The 18,682-nt window shown below is 42.8% G+C and overlaps 1 protein-coding gene across 13 annotated transcripts in view; it reads left to right on the top strand.

The window, feature by feature from the left end:
• Positions 1 to 1,823: 1,823 nt before the first annotated feature.
• Positions 1,824 to 18,682, top strand: part of EPB41L1 (erythrocyte membrane protein band 4.1 like 1) — a 107,088-nt gene continuing 90,229 nt past the window's right edge. For 11 of the 13 annotated variants that reach the window (XM_051979223.1, XM_051979234.1, XM_051979233.1 and 8 more), the window contains exon 1: positions 2,201 to 2,336. The gene's annotated coding sequence lies outside the window, so the exon portion shown is untranslated. Of the gene's footprint in view, positions 1,943 to 2,200; positions 2,337 to 18,682 lie in introns of those variants that run through there. The other 2 variants (XM_051979232.1, XM_051979226.1) reach the window with 2 other exon arrangements.

An 18,682-nucleotide genomic window follows, 5' to 3' on the forward strand; every position in this document is an offset into this window, starting at 1 on the left:
AGTTTGTGCCTTCTATTGTGCCTTAAGAACCAGGACTAGGGCAGAGAGTAGAAACAAATAATGGGTGGCAGGGTTAAGGATTAATTTGGGTGAGGTTTCCTAGGAACCAGTTTCCCTTGCCTTTTTCCTTATTAAGGGACATTGAATACTATTTCTTTTTGTCTCCTGGACAGCTTTGTCCTACCTCTACCAGTCTCCAAAGTGAGATACTATTATTTTGAGCAGGGGGAAGAGAAGGCAATATGCCTCCTTCCTTTTCCCAGGTGTGACTGGAAGTATGGATGATTTTCAGAGCAGGAATAATTACATAGATAGAATGATGTTTCTCACCTCAAGTAGCTTTTAACCTAACCTAATTGGGGAAAGATAGATCCAAATAACTGTTAATTGATATAGCTCTAGAGCTGAAAAGGTCCTTAAAAAGCTCCCATAGTTACTGATTGAAGAAACCAAGGCCAACATAGATTGTTGGGTAACTAATCCAAGGTGATATACGTAGTTTCAGAGGCAACATTTGAACCCAGATCTTCCAGAATACTTTTGCTAATAATAGGATTCTGTACATAGGAGAGAGAGGTAGGCGCAAAGGAGAAGTGCTGTGGAGAGTCTGAGCCGGAGGAAATCTTGGTACCTGTTCATTCAAGACAGGCTTCATGGAAGAGATGGCATCTATATATTCACTTGACCTTGAAGTAAAGGAAGGCTTTCAGTGATGTCAGATGAAGAGGGAGCATATAAACCAATAAGCCTTTACTAAACATCTACTATGTGCCAAGTCCTGAATTGGGCATATGATGGTAAAACAAATAGTTCCTGCCCTCAAGGAATTTACATTTTATTGGTTCCAGGCATGGAAAACAGATGGAAAGGCATGGCAAGGTGGGATAAACCAGAATCACTAAGAAACTCAGAGTTGGAAAAAATCTCAGAGGTTAGTCTAACTTGTACTTGCCTGAGAATCTATTACAACATCCCAGTGAGTGTCCATCATACAGGGAAGGCTTCCTCTAAGAAGGAGTACAATATCTTCTAAGGCAGCCCCATACTACTTTGGGCTAGTTTGGGTCACTTGAAAATTTCCTTTAAATCAAGCTGAAATTTGCCTACCTCCAGCTTCTACTCATTCCTCTTATTTCTAACCTTCCTTCCCCTTCTTCCCTCCAACGAGCAGAACAAGTCTAATCCCTCTTTCACCTAAAGATCCAGCAAACTATCAGACATCTATTTGAAGACATCTATGCTGTCTTCCTTTTTAAAGGATAAATAGCTCTAGTTCCTTCAGCCAAACCTTGCTAAGCACGATCTGTAGACACAGGTAGATTACACAGATAATAAGATGCAGGGGAAAGAGTCCTGGGCTGAGAGTGGGGAGATCTGCTTTCTAATTCTGGCTCTAATATCACTTTGCTCCAAGACCATGACAAAAATCCCTTTCCCTTTCTGCACCTCAGTTTGTCCGGTTGTAAAAAGAGAGACTTGGATACAGTGGTCTCTGGAATGCTACGCATCTTTGGGGAATTCCTAGGACTGTGACTGATAAGAAGGGTATGATGGGGGGAGGGAAAAGAAGGGGAAAGGAGTCTTCGTGAAGATGGTGGGGGAACGTGGGGAGGAGTCCAGAGAAGAAAGACCTGAGAACTCATAGACAGGTCCACAGCCTGGAGCCAGGCCACTACCAGTGTAGACTCCAGTGGGTTTGTGGAAGGCCTGGTGAGGAATTGTGAACTCGTGGGGGCAAGGAGCTACCTAGTACCGGCCAGAAGCCAGAGCTGGGGATCCCCCGGGTTTTACCCGAGAAGGGGCGGGGCAATTCTAGCAGGATTCCCCACCTCCTCGAGAAAGGGGGGCGCGGCAGAGGAGGGAGGGGCCCACTGGGGCCGAATCTCTGGCTCTCTTTATCTCGCAGCCGGAAGCCTAGAACGGCCTTGCGCTTCCAGCCCAGGTAAGCTAGGAGGAGCGCCTAGGGATCGGCCTTAAGACTCTCAGCTCTCTAGGGACACAGGCAGCTCCCCAGCTGGTCCTCGGGCCACATCCCCTTGCCCTGACTCATGGCTAGGGCCCGGCCCGCCGCCGCAGTTCCTCGGCGCCTGCGCTCGCCTACCCGGCTCTCGAGGGGGAGGGTCCGGGGCGGGGCCCTGGGGGAGGGGGACGGGGGTGTGCGCGGCGGGCGGGGCAGAGGGAGGGAGGGGGGGCCCGCTGCGCACCGACGGGGCGGGCCATTTCTGCGCAGCGCAGGCGAGGCTAGGAGCCCCGGAGCCTGGGTCCCTCCGGCCGAAGTCGCTGCGGGAACGTCGCTGTCCCGGACGCTGGACAGTCGGAGGCTGGACCGCGGACAGGTCAGCTTCCCCACCCCCACCCTTCGCCTCCCCCGGGGCGTCTCCCCGCACCCTCCTTAAGACACCGCGAGGGGCGGCCCAGGTTCCACTTGGGGGGGAGGGGACGGTGCGCGCCGCAGAGATGGGGGGTGACAGGCCTGGACCCAAACCCTAGGATTGGGGGCTACCCTTCCCAAACCTGGACTCCGTTCTTTCGGAACCAGCGGTGTGTGTGTGTGTGTGTGTGTGTGTGTGTGTGTGTGACAGCTTGTGTCTGTGTTTCCGTGTGATTCTCTGTATGTGTGTGGCTTTGTCTCCGCACCGATGGGCGGTGTATGTGTTGCGAGGGGGGATCGGTGAGAGGTTGGGGGGCTCCGAGGCTATGGAGCTGTGTATATGAGGGACCTTATAGGGAAGGGGGAGAGTCTAGAAGGTTTCAGTAGCGTAATGGTTGTCTGAGGTGGTTGGGATTTGGTAGAAGATTTGAGAGATTGGGGGGCTTTCGGGGAAAGCATTGGGAGGGCGGTGGCTGTGGGTAGAGATTGAGAATTGTGTGTGCCGGGAGGTTTGGGAAGGCTTTAGGGAAGACAGCCGCAGGGCCCCTTTGGGAGACCCAGCCGACGGTTCCCGTGTGTTTGGTAGGGGTGGGCGTTGGAGATTTGGGGTGGGCTGTATGGGAAAGCTTAGCGGGCTTGGCTGCTTGAGAATTTGGGGGGTTGTGTGGGAGGGGCTGATGGAGGTGGTTGCAGAGCCCTCTCTGGGAGACCCCGCAAACGCCCGGGGGCGGGGATTAGAGACACTACCTTAGGGTCGGGTGCTCCCTGGCCTGGGGGAAATCATTTATGTGGGTGGGGTAGGGTGGGGTGGAAGAAGAGAGGGGCCTTTCCTACTCTACACCTGCGGGGGCTCCGCCCACGGAGGGGCCCCGCCTCTCGGCCAGAGCCGGTGACTACTGGTCACCCGGTCCCTTCGGAAGGGGCTAGAACTGAGATTTTGGGTTGGGGGACTCCTCTAGCTCTTGTGGCCTCAGGCCGGGTTCTAGCTCTGGGACTGCGGTCACCTTTCCTGGTCCTAGTAAGACTCGCCCTCTTAAAGGGCCAGTGTTCCCATTCCTTTCATCTCCAAAATCCCACCCCCACCTTTTCCTGCTTGTTTTTTTCACGTTGAAAAGGTTGAGAGTAGTGTATCTTTGTATGCATATGTGTCTTTGTGCATGAGGAGTACATAGCTGTATATGGTGTATCTTTGTGTGTATGTAATGCCAGTATCTGTTAAGAGAGAGGTGACATCTCTGTGGGTATCTATGTGAGGAGAAGCATTTTTCCCCTTGTTGGCCACAGTTGTACTGGGTTGACCTCTGGAAGGTGCCTGGGATGGATTCAGGACTCAAGCTTTTTTTCCCCTACATTATTGGGGTCCTGGAGGCTTTTTAGAATAGAATTCTCTTTTCTATGTGAGGTGCGTGCGGGCTCACACATGTGTGTGTGTGTGTGTGTATGCTTCTCAAACCATTTAAATGTTGGTTTAGGAAGGAAAGACAACAAACTTAATGAATGATATTAAGTATAGTTGAATATTAAGCGGGTCCTGGTGACCTTTCCTATATGTTAGGCTTTCCTAGGATGGCAAGTTCCTAGATTTAGAGCAAGAAGAGACTTTAGTCCATCTTGTCCAGCTTCTCTCTTTTATAGTTGAAGAAAATGAGGCATGAAAAGGTTAAGGGGATCATGACTTGGACTCTAGTCCTATCTTTGCTACTAAGTCTTTGACCTTGAAAAAATGTTTTTCCCTTCTGAATCTTACTTTCCCCATCTGTAAGATGAAAGAGTTAGACTTGGTGGACTCTAAAGATTGGCTTAGTTCCAATACTGAGATGCTTTGTTTCCCAAAGGAGTATATGTTGTAGGGTTCTAGTTGGGGTCTTTGACCAGGTTGTGATCAGGGCATGTATATGTTAGAATAGTTCAGTCACCTCAACCTAATAGAGTTACTGAAATCTTTTAGGGCTTTCACTTTCCCTGGACCCCTGAAATTTATTGTAGACTAAGGATCTTAGTGGCTTGACTTAGGCCAATACCTCTTTATAGGGCTCTAAATAGAACTGTTTTTTCCTTCTGAGTCTCAAGCAAACTTTCTATTGCTCAAATTCAATCTGCTCCTTGAATTCTTGACCATCCCACTTAGAAGTAAGCACTCTAGAACATCTGTTAAACTACATTTGCTAACTAGCACTTAAGTGATATGTTGTGTGATGAGAAATTCCTGAAGGCTTGTTCATCCCTTGGACTCCTCACTAGCCCCAAGCATAGAGCTGAGCACCTTGGAGCAAAGATAACATTTTGGAGATTAGCAGGCAATTAGAAGCTGGGATAGAGAGTTAACATAATGGAGTCAGTCTTAAAAAGATTGACAAGTTAGACCAGGAGTTCTTTACGCAGGATCTGTGAACTTTTTTTTTTTATTCATAACCCTATTTCAATATAATTGGCTTCTTTTACAATCCTGTGTTTTACTTTATATATCTAAAAGCATTCTGAGAATGATACCCATAGACATTCTAGATTGCTGAAAGGGCCCATGTTCAAAATAAATAAATAAGTACATAAGAACTTCTGGATTAAAATAATTTAATAAAATGGAATTAAATAGGGATAAATGTAAAATTTTAAATTGGGTTCAAAAAATCAAGTATACAGAGTGAAGGTAATCTGATTAGACAAAAATTCCTGTTTGAAGAGATAGGGGGAGTTTCTAGGAGCTCAAAGAGCTTGTTCTGCATTAATAGAAAAAGTTTCCTGAATTAAGAGGTTGTGATCTTTTTGTCCTCTACTTTGGTCAGATTTTATCTGAAGTATAACATTCAGTTCTGGAACTTGCCCAGAGGAAGGCAACCAATATAGTGAATGGGGCTTAAACTTATGTCATTATGGAGAACTTTAAAGAAACTGCGGCCATTTAGCTTGAAGAAGAGACTTAGAAGGGACATAGGTGTCTTCAAGTATCTAAAGAGATGTCTTGGGGAGGAAGGGCAAAATTAGATTCATTGGGTAAAAATTACAGGAAGACAGCTGCTCATCAGAAGGCAATGCTGTCCAAGAAATACGGAGCTTAGGAGGCAAGGAATGCCTCATTACTAGGTGTCTTTAAATGGAGACTGGATGACCACTTATTGGGGATATTGTAGAGAGGATTCATGCTTAGGAACTGGTTGGACTAGTGTGACTCTGAGAATGGAGTCTCTGTTTCTATGACATTTCTGCTGATTTTATTGGAAGACGCATGTAGTGTAGTGACATTGGACTAGAATCAAAGAAATTGATTCTAGATTTAAAGTAGGAAGGGATCTTAGAGGATATCTGGTCCAATTTTACGAATGAAGAAACCAAGACCCAAGAGATAAGATCATAGGATCATACTTCTAAAGTATGAAGGAACTTTAGACTACTAGTCACCTTCTTCCCCACTCCCTGCAAAGTGCAAGAACTAGGATTTTGGATTGGAGGATGCCCCTAGCTCTTGGACCCAGGCTGGGTTTTAGCTGTGGGGCTTCAGTCACCTTTCCTGGTCTTAGTGGGACTTGCCCTCTTAAAGGATCGGTGTCCCCATTCCTGGCATCCCCAGAATCCCCTCCCTGCCCTTTTTCATGTTGAAAGAGATGAATGGTGAATCTTTGTAACCATGTGTTTTTGTGCATGAAGAGTATCTATCTGTATGTAGTATACAAATGAAAATGAGATCTAGAGACTTTGAGGTCACATGGAAACCAGGATTCATACCTGGACCCTTTGGCCTCAGATTAAGTATACTTTCCATTGCATCAGGTCCTTTAAAATGACGGTTATACTAACTGATCACTAAGGGCTTTTGAGAGCTGTAACATTCTGATTTTAGGATTCTTTCCTTAGTAACTTTTGTTTGCTAAGGATGAAGCTCCCCCTCTTTCTTCTCAGTGACTGCCTTCAGCCAGTGTCCAGGTTATGCTGTTCTCCTCCCTCTCATACACCCTAAGATTCCCTTCTCATTCATTTGTGGATTGGCCCTGGATCCCAAAGCCTGAGAGCCAGATCCTCAGGCTATGTTTGTGGTCCCTGGAATAGCATTTCCTCTCTTTCAAGACATGCCTGCTTGCCATCCTTCTCCCCATTAATCCCCAGGAAAGAGTAGTACAGAAATCCCTGTAATATATTACCCATCTACTTCCATCTAGAGCCTTTTTGTCCCTTTGGTAGGAGGGAGGAGCAGTGCTGAGTAAGAGGCTCCTATCAAGTAAGCAAGATGGTCTAATGAACAGAGTACTAGACTTGGGGGTCCGAAAAACCTAATTTGAAATCCCACTTTTCATATTCCTAGCTTGAAACTTTAGGTAAATCAATAACATCTAAGCCTTCCTCATCTATAAAATGAGGCAGTTGGACTAGGTGGCTCTATGGTTTGTTCCAGCACTAAATATATAATTTTATGTTTCTGAATGTCTGGGAGACCAGTGGTTCTAGTTAGGTCTGCTAAAAGAAATGAGTGTGGGGGGGCTCAGTCCAGATCTCTTCTGTAATGGGAAACTCCAACAAAGGTGAAAACAATTTCCTTTTCCCTCATTCCTATCCTTCCTTCAAAGCCTATTTAAGCTTTGCCTTTTTTTCTGGAAGTCTTCAGAAACTGTTCCCCCAGACATTGAATTCGAAGTTAGAAGATGTGTATATTTATGTCCTGGTTTCAACACGCTTGTTAGCTATCTGACTGGGTGGGGCCAGTCACTTTTCCTCTTTGAAATGAGGAGAATTTACTGTCTTCCTCCTAGGGCCATGGGAAGGAAAGTCCTTTGTATACCTCAAAGTGATATGGAAATGGGACCTAGCTAGCATTTAATCCTTCTCTGAACTTCTTTGATGTTTCACTTTTTAGATCCTACAGTCGGTGCTTTTCTATGACTGTCTGGTCTGTGTGTTTTCCTTGTTCCCTCTGGGGGAATCATTCCCCTCTACTGAGTTCACACTCTCATCATCTCTCTCTTGGACTACTGAAATATCCTCCCAGCTGAGCTGGATTCCTACCTCCCCACCTTCTACAGTTTATCTCTTACACACATTGCCAAACTGATTTTCCTAAAGTACAGGTCTGACCATATCACTCTACTATTCCATGAACTTGTGCTCCCTATAAACGCCTCTTTTTGGCATATAAAACAGTTTACAACCTGGCCCCTTCCTGTCTTTCTAGTATTCTTTTATTTTACTATTCTTCTTTCCAGCCATACAGATCCTCCCTCTCCCAAGTCTTTGCATTTGCACTGGCTGTTTGCATGACTGGACTGTCCTCATCTCTTAGCTTCTTAGGCTGGAGACCTTTCCCAGTCCCCTCACCCCCTGTCCTGATTCCCCACTTTGAACACAAATTGGAATGAAGGTATGTACATTCTTTGTATGTATCTTATTTATATCTATTTATATATCTTTTGTCCTGCCCATTAACATATAAACTCCTTGAGGGCAGGGACTGTTTTTGCTTTTTCTTATTATCTCTGGGGCTTTACACAGAGAGTAGTAAAAGCCTCATTAAGCACTTATTGATGGATTGATTATTCAAAACTGAGCCTCCCCAGGGCTTGGCTCTCCTGGGGTTTTCTCTGTCTGCCTAGCCTTTGAACTGAGCCCAAAGCTTGGAAGAGATGTCAGTCATGAGGAATCAAACTGAGCTGTCCTTGGTGCCTTCTGTCAAAGATGAGTTCCAACCTTTGTGAAGGATAGAAGGCCCCAATCAAGTTTCCTCCTGGAAGGCATCCCTGAATACTCTCTCTGAGCTTTCATTTCTCTCCACGCCTTCTCACTATGCTCAGAGGTTGTGCCCCCACAATTTAGCATTAAAGAATTATAGAGCTTTAGGTCTGGTAGACACCTCAAAAAATGGAGTCCCTCTCATGTAGCAGCAGAGGGAACCAAAGTTTCACAGACAGGGAGGTACTGGTCCCCTGTCACAGATAGCTTTTTTGGCCCTCTCTCTTTACAGCCAGTGTCTGGTGTTACTTTCAGGAGGTGTTAGCGGATGCCTATGAATAGTTGTGGGGCCCTGTGGGGGAGCTGGGTGTGTGGGTACCTGGCCTTTGTCCTTTAGGTCCCCTGGCCAGGAGAAGGGACTGGGCCTCTGGTGAAAGGGAACCCTCTGTCCTTTCCCTCTCCCACCCAGGCTGGTGAATGGGGATGTTGTTCTGTTATCAATCTTGCAGTTGCCTCCTCTGCCAGGCCTATGGAGGAGGGGTGAGGGGGAGGAGATTGGAGCTGAGGTAACTCTCTTCATGAATGTCTTCATTTAAAACAGGAGAGCATCTCGTTAAGGTTGTTTCCAGCCTCCCTTCTTTCCCTGGCCCCAGGAATATTCAAGGCCTCAGGAAGGAATTAGAAAGAAGAGACATTTTGTCCTGTCTGTGTTTGGGCCAAGTCATCTTGTTCTATTACGCAAATGAAAACAGTCCTCTTTTCCTTCTCTGTTCCCTCCCCTTTGCCTAGAATCATAGAATCTCAGGGCTAGAAGGGACCTCCGTGGTAACCACATGGTTGTAGACTCAGAGCTTAAAGGGACATTAGAAGCCATCAAGTCCAGTCCATTCTTTACAGATGAAAAAACTAAGACTTAAAAAGCCTTGTCCAAGGTCACACAGAGAGCATCAGATCAGGGAAATAAGCCCAGCTTCATTGACTAGCAATTCTTTCCACAATACTCCAAAGTGAATCCAGAATTCTGTTTGAGGCAGGTAGCCTCTAGGTAAAAATCCTGACAAAATGGTCGGGGAATCTCTTAGTTAGAGACCTCAAGTGATAGGGACTTCATTATTTATTGGGGTAGCTCATTCTGGGTTTTTTGAGGGAGTTGGGGACAAATTTGATTATTATTCTTTTCCTTCTTTGAATTAAGGGAACGAGAATACTGGGTGGTGATGGAGAGGAACCTTTGATTTGGCCTCAAAGGTACTGAGTTTGAATTTTACTTCAGCTACCTGGATAACTAAACAAGTCTTTTCCCTCAGTGCATCCATTGCTTTAGTCAAATGAGAGAGCTGGACTAGATCTTTAAAGATCCATTGCAGTTCTAAATCCAAATCCCCTCAACTGGGGTTCCAAACCTTTCTCATACTTATAGGATAATTATCACATGACTTAAGGCTTCCAGGCTCTTTCCAAATCTCTATTTTCCTTTTCAGATAGTGTGGGAATGTGATGTCTGTGCAATATACCTTTGCTATAGTAGATTTTGGTGGCTTTATAGAATTTATAGCTAGGAGCAAAGTTAGCTCTCTTCTGCTAAAGTCTCAGCATCTAATTCTGAAGCCTGAATTCAAATGGCAAGTATTTTTGTTGTTGTTTTGTTTTGGTTTTTTTAATCCAAATTCTATATTCTTTCTAACACACCAACCTATGGGGAGGAAAACTACAGAAATGTGTAAGTAAATTCACTTCTCTGTAATTATCATTACCTTGTTGGTCCCCTTCCCCCCCACCCCTTTTTTTTTTTCTTTTTTAAACAAACTGGCCTAATTTTTCCTCTGGTGTCATCCAGAATGTACCTAATCCTTCCCCCTCATGACAGAAAACTGCTTGTGACTGCCCCACTCTCCAATTCTTTCTTTGGGATTAGAAATCAGGAGGGGTAGTGAGTAGCCTGGGCTGGAGGCCTGAGCTGGTTGTGGGGTCGATTAAGGTTGGGCTTCTCAAGGCAGGAATTGGAAGCCCTTTGGTATTACTGTAAGAAGCACTTAGAGGAGTTGGGGATGAGAAGTATTTCTTTCCTAAATACATCCTGGTTGGTTTGTTTTTTTTTTTTTAAATTTTAAAGTAATAGACCAAAGTGATGTAATAGATAGAGCTGAATGATATCATCCACTTATCAAGTCATAGTTTTAGAGGTGGAAGGGACCTTATGGATCACCTAGTCCAACCCCTTCATTTTTGAGAGGAGGAAACTAAGGCCCAGGGAGTTTAGTAACTTATTCATGTAATAAAAATAGTGTCAGGATTCAAATCCAGGTCCTGTGACTAGATTTCAGGACTCATTCTTCTTTCCAATGCAACATCATACCTCTCAGTCTAATCCCCTCATGATGAGGAAATGGACACCCAAGCAGGGAAGGGAGTTGTTCAAAGTCACTTAGGAAGTCCGCAGCAGATTCCAGATGAAAGTTTGGGTTTCTGGCTCTAGCCTAGGATTCTCCCCAATATTTGGGCATTTAGCTCTAACACTAGTGGCTTCCCTTCCCTCATAGTCCTGAGCAAATGATCTCCACCTCCAATAAAAAAGTCCCATTGCTGGGGGAGGGGAGGAGTCTGCCAAGTGCTTTGAGATCTTCTAGCAGGCTGAGAAGTGCTCAGATAAGTTTTCTTCATCGTGGAGTATGAGGCAAGAAGAGGACACTGACGTATCTGAATTGGCTCTCTTCTCCCTCACAAAGTGGTGGCTACTCCCTGTGTAGAAGGACCCTTAAGAAAGCTATGTTGAGTTCTGAGATCATATCGTTTCCATTGCTCAAAAACCTCAGTTTTTGAAATGAGAAAACCCAGCATAGTGAAAAGTTCAAGAGATTTTACATCAAAAGAGCTAACTAGGTTTGGGCTCTTGAGATGCATTCTCCTCATCTTTAAAATGGGGAGAATGCCACTCATTCTATTTATCACATAAAAGTTGTTGTAGGCAAATAACTTTATATTGATTTAAAGGCCTTATGGGAATGTGAGCTGTTATTCATTCCTCCCTTTGATCTTTGCAATCAGGTTCACATTCATTAGACTGGTGTCCAAAGCCCTCTACAATTTGACCCAACTTCCCTTTCTGACCTTATCTCCCCTAGTATTCTTGACAGTCACAACTATCCTAAATTCAACATTTATTACATGCTTTCTATGCACTATTTCAGGTGCTATGTATTCAAAGATAAAAAAGATCCCTCAAGGAACTTAGATTAATGGGGAGGAGAAGAGACTATCTGAATGAAAACAGATGATAACATACAGAATTCAGACAAAATAAGTACCTGGGAAAGAGGCATTAGCAAAGAATTGGGGGTAGAGGGAGATTGGGATAAGCTGATCCATACCTTCTGAGTTATCCCCTCCTCTCAATATTTGTCCATTGACATTCTGTCCATCTTTTAAATTCCAGTTTAGATGCTACTTTCACCTTCTCAGTTGGATTCTGCAAATTACTTTTCCTCTCTGGGACTCAAGTTTTTCCAGTTATAATATGAGGAGTTTGGATTAGATAGTTGCCTTCTAACTCCGCATCTTTTGAGTTTTGATCTATAAAATACTAAATGTTTAAGTACCTTTTATGTCTCAGGTCCTATGCTGTATATAGGGGATAAAAGATGAAGACTTCCTATGTCTCGCTCCCTTGCTTTCACATCAAATCTTGTTTGGCTTCACTGTAGTACACTTAAAATTCATGGTTATGGGTGTCCTCCTTCTGTGCTTATGTCTTGTTGGCTTTGCTAGCCTGAGTTCAGTAAGGGTCCTGTTAAAATGTGGTAACTCTCATGGTGGGGAACACATCGCTATGCAGTTGGGAAGAATCTGGGCTAATTTAGTGTCCAGGGAAGCTGAGAGCCTGGGTAGAAGAAGGAAAGAGTCCAGCAGAACTGGGCATGGGGAATGAAGGGTTTTTGATATCCTTTCCTTCAGCAGCTGTTTTTCTAGGTTGATCCATTTCTTTATACTTTGAGCTCTTTGCTATTCCAAAAAAATATGCTTACAAATTGTAAATTGAGTGGATGCCCATCAGTTGAGAAATGGTCAGATAAGTTATGGTATATGAATATAATGGAATATTATTGTTTTATAAGAAATGATGAGCAGGCTGATTTCAGAAAAGTCTGGGAAAACTTATATAAATTAATGCTGATGAAGTGAGCAGAACCAGAACATTGTATACAGTAACAGCAAGATTATGTGATCAACTATGATAAGACTTAGCTTTTCCAGAAATACATTATTCCAAGATAATTCCAATAGATTTGGGATGGAAAATGCCATCTGCATTCAGAGAGAGAACTATGGAGACTGAATGTGGATCTAAGCATACAATTTTCACCTTTTTTTTTGGTTTGCTTTTTCTTTCTCATGTTTTCCCCTTTTGTTCTGATTTTGCTTTCACAACATAACTAACATGAAAATGTTTTAAATTATTATACATATAAAAACAAAAATTATGTTTGCTTCTACCTTCTTTCATATGGCCCAATCTAGCACAAAGGACCAGAGAATTACAAGGGAGACAGGAGGGACTAAGCAGAAGAAAATGTTATGGCATTTGAGAATATTATGGAAGGGACTTTAGGGACCACCTAAGGTAGAGGTTCTTAACCAGGGATTAGCAGACTTGTGTTTTTTAAAAGAATATTTTGATAAATGTATTTCATTATAATTGGGTTCCTTTGTAATTCTTATTTATTTTATTTTTTGCACCTAAAACCATTATTCTGAAAAGTACTCCAAAGAAATCAAAAAAGAATATTTTGATAACTTTATTTCATTAAAATTGGTTTTCTTTGTAATTTTATTTACTTTTTTTTTTTTGCACCTAAAACCATTATTCTGAAAAGGACTCCAAAGGAATCACTAGTCTTTCAAAGGGTAAGAGTTGGAAGTGCAGAAATGGGTAGAAATGGGACTTTTCCAAGAGTCTCATAATTCTTTAGGTTTCTTAATTTCCATGTCATGGCTTCATACTGTGTGCTGTCCTGGAGAGGCTGGGACTTTCAAAGAGCTAATACAGACTAAGGACTGGAATTGTTCTGAGAAGTCCAAAATGGATTTCCTCTGTTTTCCTAGAAGAGTTGTAGAGGAGAATGATTAAAATAGGGTGAGGAACAGGGAGGTAGAGTAGGAACATCCAAAAATGCTGGAAGAGAGGGAGAAGTGTGTGTGTGTGTGTGTGTGTATGTATGTATGTATGTGTATGTGTATGTGTATGTGTAGGAAGTAATAGTGCTGATGGTGGGACAAATAGAATGGGGTTGGTTGATGGAGGTTTCAAAAACCAATCTGAGAAGGGGTCTCTAGGCTATTATCTGTTGGAGGGTTTGACTAACCAAAGGCCAGCCTAATGGGGCTCAGATCTATAAGACCACCTCTGGAGAAAAGGGGTTGGGAAAGGCTTGGCTTCTCCTTCCCCTATCCCCCAGACTTAAAATTCTGCAGGATCAGGGACAGGCCATGCCTGGAACAGAAAATACTCTTGAGTTAACAGAGTTAATTGTTAATCCAAAGCTAGAGCAGAGTTTCTCTCAAACAAAGCTTGACTAAGAGAGTGAAGGACAGACTGGGAGAAGGATCATAGATAGAGAGCTAAAAGAGACTTTAAAGGTCATCCAAGTGACACAATGAAAAATGCTCAGGACTTGGACTAAGGAAGAACCCAGGTCAATCCAGCCTTAGATACTTACCAGTTCTATGGTCCAGGATAAGTCATTTAATATCCATGTGCCTTAGTTTTCCTCATTTGTAAAATGAGGATAATAATAGCACCTGCCCTTCAAGATATTTATGAAAATAAAAGAGATATTTATTGTGTTAATTTTTTTACCACCATTAGAAAGGCTATATAAATGCTGGCTATTTTTATTATTATCATTGTCATAATCACTGAGTCCAAGTTCCTTATTTGGTAGTTGAACAAACTGAAACCTAAAGACTAAGAGTAGGATTCAAATTAAGGTCCTCCAACTTCCTTGATTGCAAATCTATCATTTTCCTCACTGTAGTACATTGAAGAAAAGAAGCTGACATTGAAAATTGCTTTGGGGGTGGGGAAGAGTTTGAGCCTCCCAGTATTGTCTGGTCTGGACTCGCTGCCTTCCTGTAGGGCTGATTCCTCTCTGGCTGACTCCCATTCCTCTCCTTTCCCTTGAGCCTGTCCTGCCAGATTGCAGGTCAGCTCCTGGAACTCTGGCTGATAAGGGGCTTTTGGTGAAGAGAGTAGGTAAAGAGAGAAATAAAGTTATCAGGGGAAAAAAAAGGATTTTCTTGGTTGCCTGGGTCTTTTTCTGTGGGATTTTAGCTATAAGAAGTTAACTTTACATGGCCTATCTTCCTCTAGGTAGCTGACCTGTTCGATGCAGTGCCTGGAAGAGGAGTCACTTTTTTGAACCAAAGAACTGTCTCAAGAAGGCCATTCTTAAACTGGGCCATGTTACCTGGGAAGGTTGAACTAATCCAGCAGGATAGATTAGTGTCAATACTGTTATAGTTCATGTTTCCATAGGCACAGTGTGTCCAAGCCAGGTGAGGGAAATTTTTTTCACATTTTTAAAAGAACCTCAGCAAGGCAACTCTAATATAGTAGTTGACTCTTTCAGAAGTGACCAAGTCAGGGAAATGGTAGAGAAGAAAGAGTGACTCCCAGGCATTCTGTCTTTCAGGATCCAAAGATTGTTGAGTATGGAGTAGCTATCTTTTGATGATTCAGAATTGTGCTTTCACTGAATATCATCAGAAGTTGATGACTGGTCCTGAAGGGATTAAATCATAGCCTTATGGCATGTTAGAAGTGAAAAGGCCCTGAGATAATCTTGACAATACCCTTTGTATTTTGCTCAGAGGCAATCTAAAGTCCAGAGACAGATAGTCAACTAGTAGCAGGACCCAGATTTCAGGGTGTTGACATACTAAAATTCCATTTTTTTTTTTAAAGAAATGGGACAGGATTTGCTACTGGGAAGGAATAGGGAAAGAATCAAGATAGTTTCAGGAAGTCTGTAGAATTGTGTGAGCACTTGTGGAGCTCTAGGAAAGACTGGAGAGATAGACTGATTGACTTTAGGTCCTTAGTTACTTCTTATCCTAAAATTCTAATTTATTCAGTAAGCACTTAGTCTTAATTGTACTTTGGGTCCTGGAGAATAAGAAGGAGACTGTCCTTGTTTGATAGCTGGGAAAATAAGATGAGCCAGACCTATAAAGATAGTGTCTGATACCTTCTTAATACTGTGGAAAGGAGAACTGGGAGGGTTGGAAATTAAGCTGGATCTTGGAGGAAGGGGAGGATTTAGGCTAGCAGAGGGAGGGAAGAAGAGAGAGGGGAAGGAGAAGGAAATTCAGCTCATCCATTTTTTTTTATCTGCAGAAAAGGCAGTTAAATGATACAGTAGATCTAGATCTAGAATCAAGAAAACCTGACCTCAAATCCAATCTCAATTCCTTATTAGCTACCTGATCCTGGATAAGTCACTTAATTGTTTTCTGCTTCAGTTTCCCCAAATCTAAAATGAAGGCAATATCACCTACCATATAGGGTTGTTGTGAGGATCAGGTGAAATTAAAGTGCTCCCCTTGGCACATTATGGGTATTTAATAAATGCTTATTTCATCCTATTAGTCCTGGGAGAGAAGCAGTGGCTTGAGTATTATTCTAGAAGTCATGTGAAGAGGCTGCTTCCCAAGCTAATGTGTGCTTCCCTTAAGTGGAAGCTGAACAGCCCTTTGTCAGGAGTAATAGAGATTTCTCCACCAGGTCGAGTTGAGTTAAATGTGTTCTGAGAGTTCTCCCAGCTATAAAATTATAAGAATTACTCCGTCTATGAGATCCATCCTGGGTGTATTCCATTCCACTCCCTGTCTTCAGATTCATAAAATAAGCCTCTGGAGGTAGGGAGAACCTGAGACTTCTCTTCAGGACACCTGGGTCCTAGGACTGACTGCTCCTAATTTACTAACTTGCTTCTGGGGCAAGTTGCTCACTGGAACTTGGTTTCCTCATATATAAAATGTTCTAGGACACACCTCTGGTGAGTTCCCAGACCAAAATTTTCAGGTGTTTGCATCTTGGCTTTTGCCACTAACTGGTTTTGTGACCTTAGACCTGCTCTGAAGTTCCAAATAGGGACACATGAGGATCTGGTCCCTGGGAACAGACATCTAGGCACATTACTATGGTTGTAAGAAACCAGGACTGGAAATCAAGAGATCCCAGTTTGAGATCTGGCATTGACCCTGCTAATACACTTTCCTTAGCAGAGCTTGTGAGATGAGTAGTGTTAAGTGGTACTAGCTCCACTTTACAGATGAAACTGAGGCTCAGGGAAGAGAAATAATTAGGTCATTCAGTAAGGAAGTGATAGAACGGAGACTCAGACTCAAATGAGAAATAGATATAGAAAGATTTAGCTATTTGCTCAGGGCCACACAGAATAAGTGGATAGAGCTAATACCCAAAGTTTCTTTCCTCTGAATTTAGCTCTTAAAAAAAAGATTTTTAGTGATATCTTTTGTTTTTACATTACCTTATTTTAATAAAGAGAAAGGGAGAAAAGTTAAGCAAAATTGATCAACACATCTTGTTTTTCTTTTCTTTTCTTTTTTCCCTTTTCTTTCTTTCTTTTTTTTTGTTTTTTAGGCAACTGGGGTTAAGCGACATATCCAGGATTACATAGCTGAGGCCCAATTTGAATTTTTTTTGGGCTGAGGCAATTGGGGTTAAGTGACATGTCCAGGATTACATAACTAAGGCCCAATTTGATTTTTTTTTTTGTCTGAGGCAGTTGGTGTTAAGTGACTTGCCTAAGGTCACATAGCTAGGAAGTGTTAAATATTTGAGGTCAAATTTGAACTCAGGACTTCCTGACTTCAGCATCTACTGCATCATCAAGTGCCCCAGCCCAATTTGAACTTTGAGGCACATACTTCAGATCTAATGCTCTATCCAATGTACTATCTAACTGCCCCAATCAATACATCTTAAAAAATTGAACAAGGTTTTATGGTTTCATGCTTTCTTCGAAGTAAAGATTGTTCTTTATAATCTAAGTTAACTTATTTATTTAGTTATTTTTTTGTTTTGGTTGTTTTGTGGTTGTTCTATCTGCATGATGGTCTTTGTGTCTATTGTATCCCTGACTCTTATTTCCTTTTCTTTGCATCAGTCCATATAAGTCTTTCCATGCTTCTCTGTGCTCATCCTGTTCTTCATTTCCTACAGCACAGTAATATGTCACCACATTCATAGGTCTGTCAGTTTGTTCAGTTGTTCCCGAGTCAGTGGTCATCTACTTCTGTTTCTAGTTCTCTAACACTTTTCACTATGACACTGACTCCCTATGTGATCTCGGGAAATTCTTTCCCTGATGGGGGCTTCATTCTCTTCTTCCATCAAAGCATTGGGTTAGGTGATTTCCAGGAGCCTCTAATCTCTGTAATCTGTGATTTTAAGGACTTGAGGCTAGGGGAGCATTTAACTAGAATCTAGATCTCATGCTGCTTGGGAAGTTGTCAGGCCTGTGTGAGAGAGAGCTCTGAAGCTGAGAACAGCCTTGTTATCCAGGGGCAAGCCCATGTCTAACAGCTCTGCATGTGTGGTAGACACAAAACTAGATCTCTTTGAGGTCTCTCAGTCCTGCATTGTTGAGAAGCTGGCAAAACTGGGCTTTGACAGTGCCCTTTTCCTGTGAGATTTCATCTCTCTTCCCTTTTATCATAAGTACCACCTGGTTACCCAGGTTCAAAACCCCAGTGTCCTCTCAATTCCTCTCTTTTTTATCTATATATCCAATCAGTTGTCTAATCTTGCTTCTAGTCCACAATACCCCTTGAATACATCTTATCTCTAGTCATATAGTGGCCTCCCTAATTCTGGCTATCAGTCTATTGTAATAGCCTCTACTGATCTCCTTGCCTCCCCTTTCTAATCCATCCTTTTGTGTTGCCAAAATGATTTTCCCTGAAGGAAGGTCTGTGTTATACCCCTTTCCAGTAAACTCCAGCCTTCCTCTGAGATTGCTTTCCTCCTCTTCTCAGTGGAGATCATGCTGGGAGCCAAGAGACCTCAGCTTCTTGTATTGTCTGTCTCTGACTTGTAGATCCCAAGACAATTATTTCCCCTCTCAGCCTGTTTTTTCATTTGTCAAATATCTGGATGGATATGGTACCCTCTATACCCTTAACCCTCTATACCCTTTTAACTCTTACTTGGTTCTTCTGGTTCTACTTTTTTGTTTATGTATAACACTGTGTGTCTGTGTCTGTCTGTGTGTACACATGCACAAGCCCTGACCTCCCTGATCCTAAAGCATTTTTCTAACATTCCAAACTGATTCTTTCTTGGTGGTACTGTTCAGTCATTTTTTTTCAGTCATGTCCAACTCTTTATGACCCCATGTGCGTTTTTCTTGGCAAAGATACATATGAGAATGGTTTGCCATTTCTTTCTCTAGCTCATTTGACAGATGAGGAAACTGAGGCAGGCAGGCCCAGGGTGACACAGCTTGAAAGTATTTGACACTAAATGTAACTCCAGAACTACTGCTCTATCCGCTAAGCCACCTACCTGCCCCTTCTTTCTCGGTAATAAAATATTTTTTCTGGTCTGGGCCTTAGTTTCTCCTCCTTCAAATGGGG

This window comes from Antechinus flavipes, chromosome 2 (genome assembly GCF_016432865.1).
Source record: "Antechinus flavipes isolate AdamAnt ecotype Samford, QLD, Australia chromosome 2, AdamAnt_v2, whole genome shotgun sequence".
NCBI lineage: Eukaryota > Metazoa > Chordata > Mammalia > Dasyuromorphia > Dasyuridae > Antechinus > Antechinus flavipes.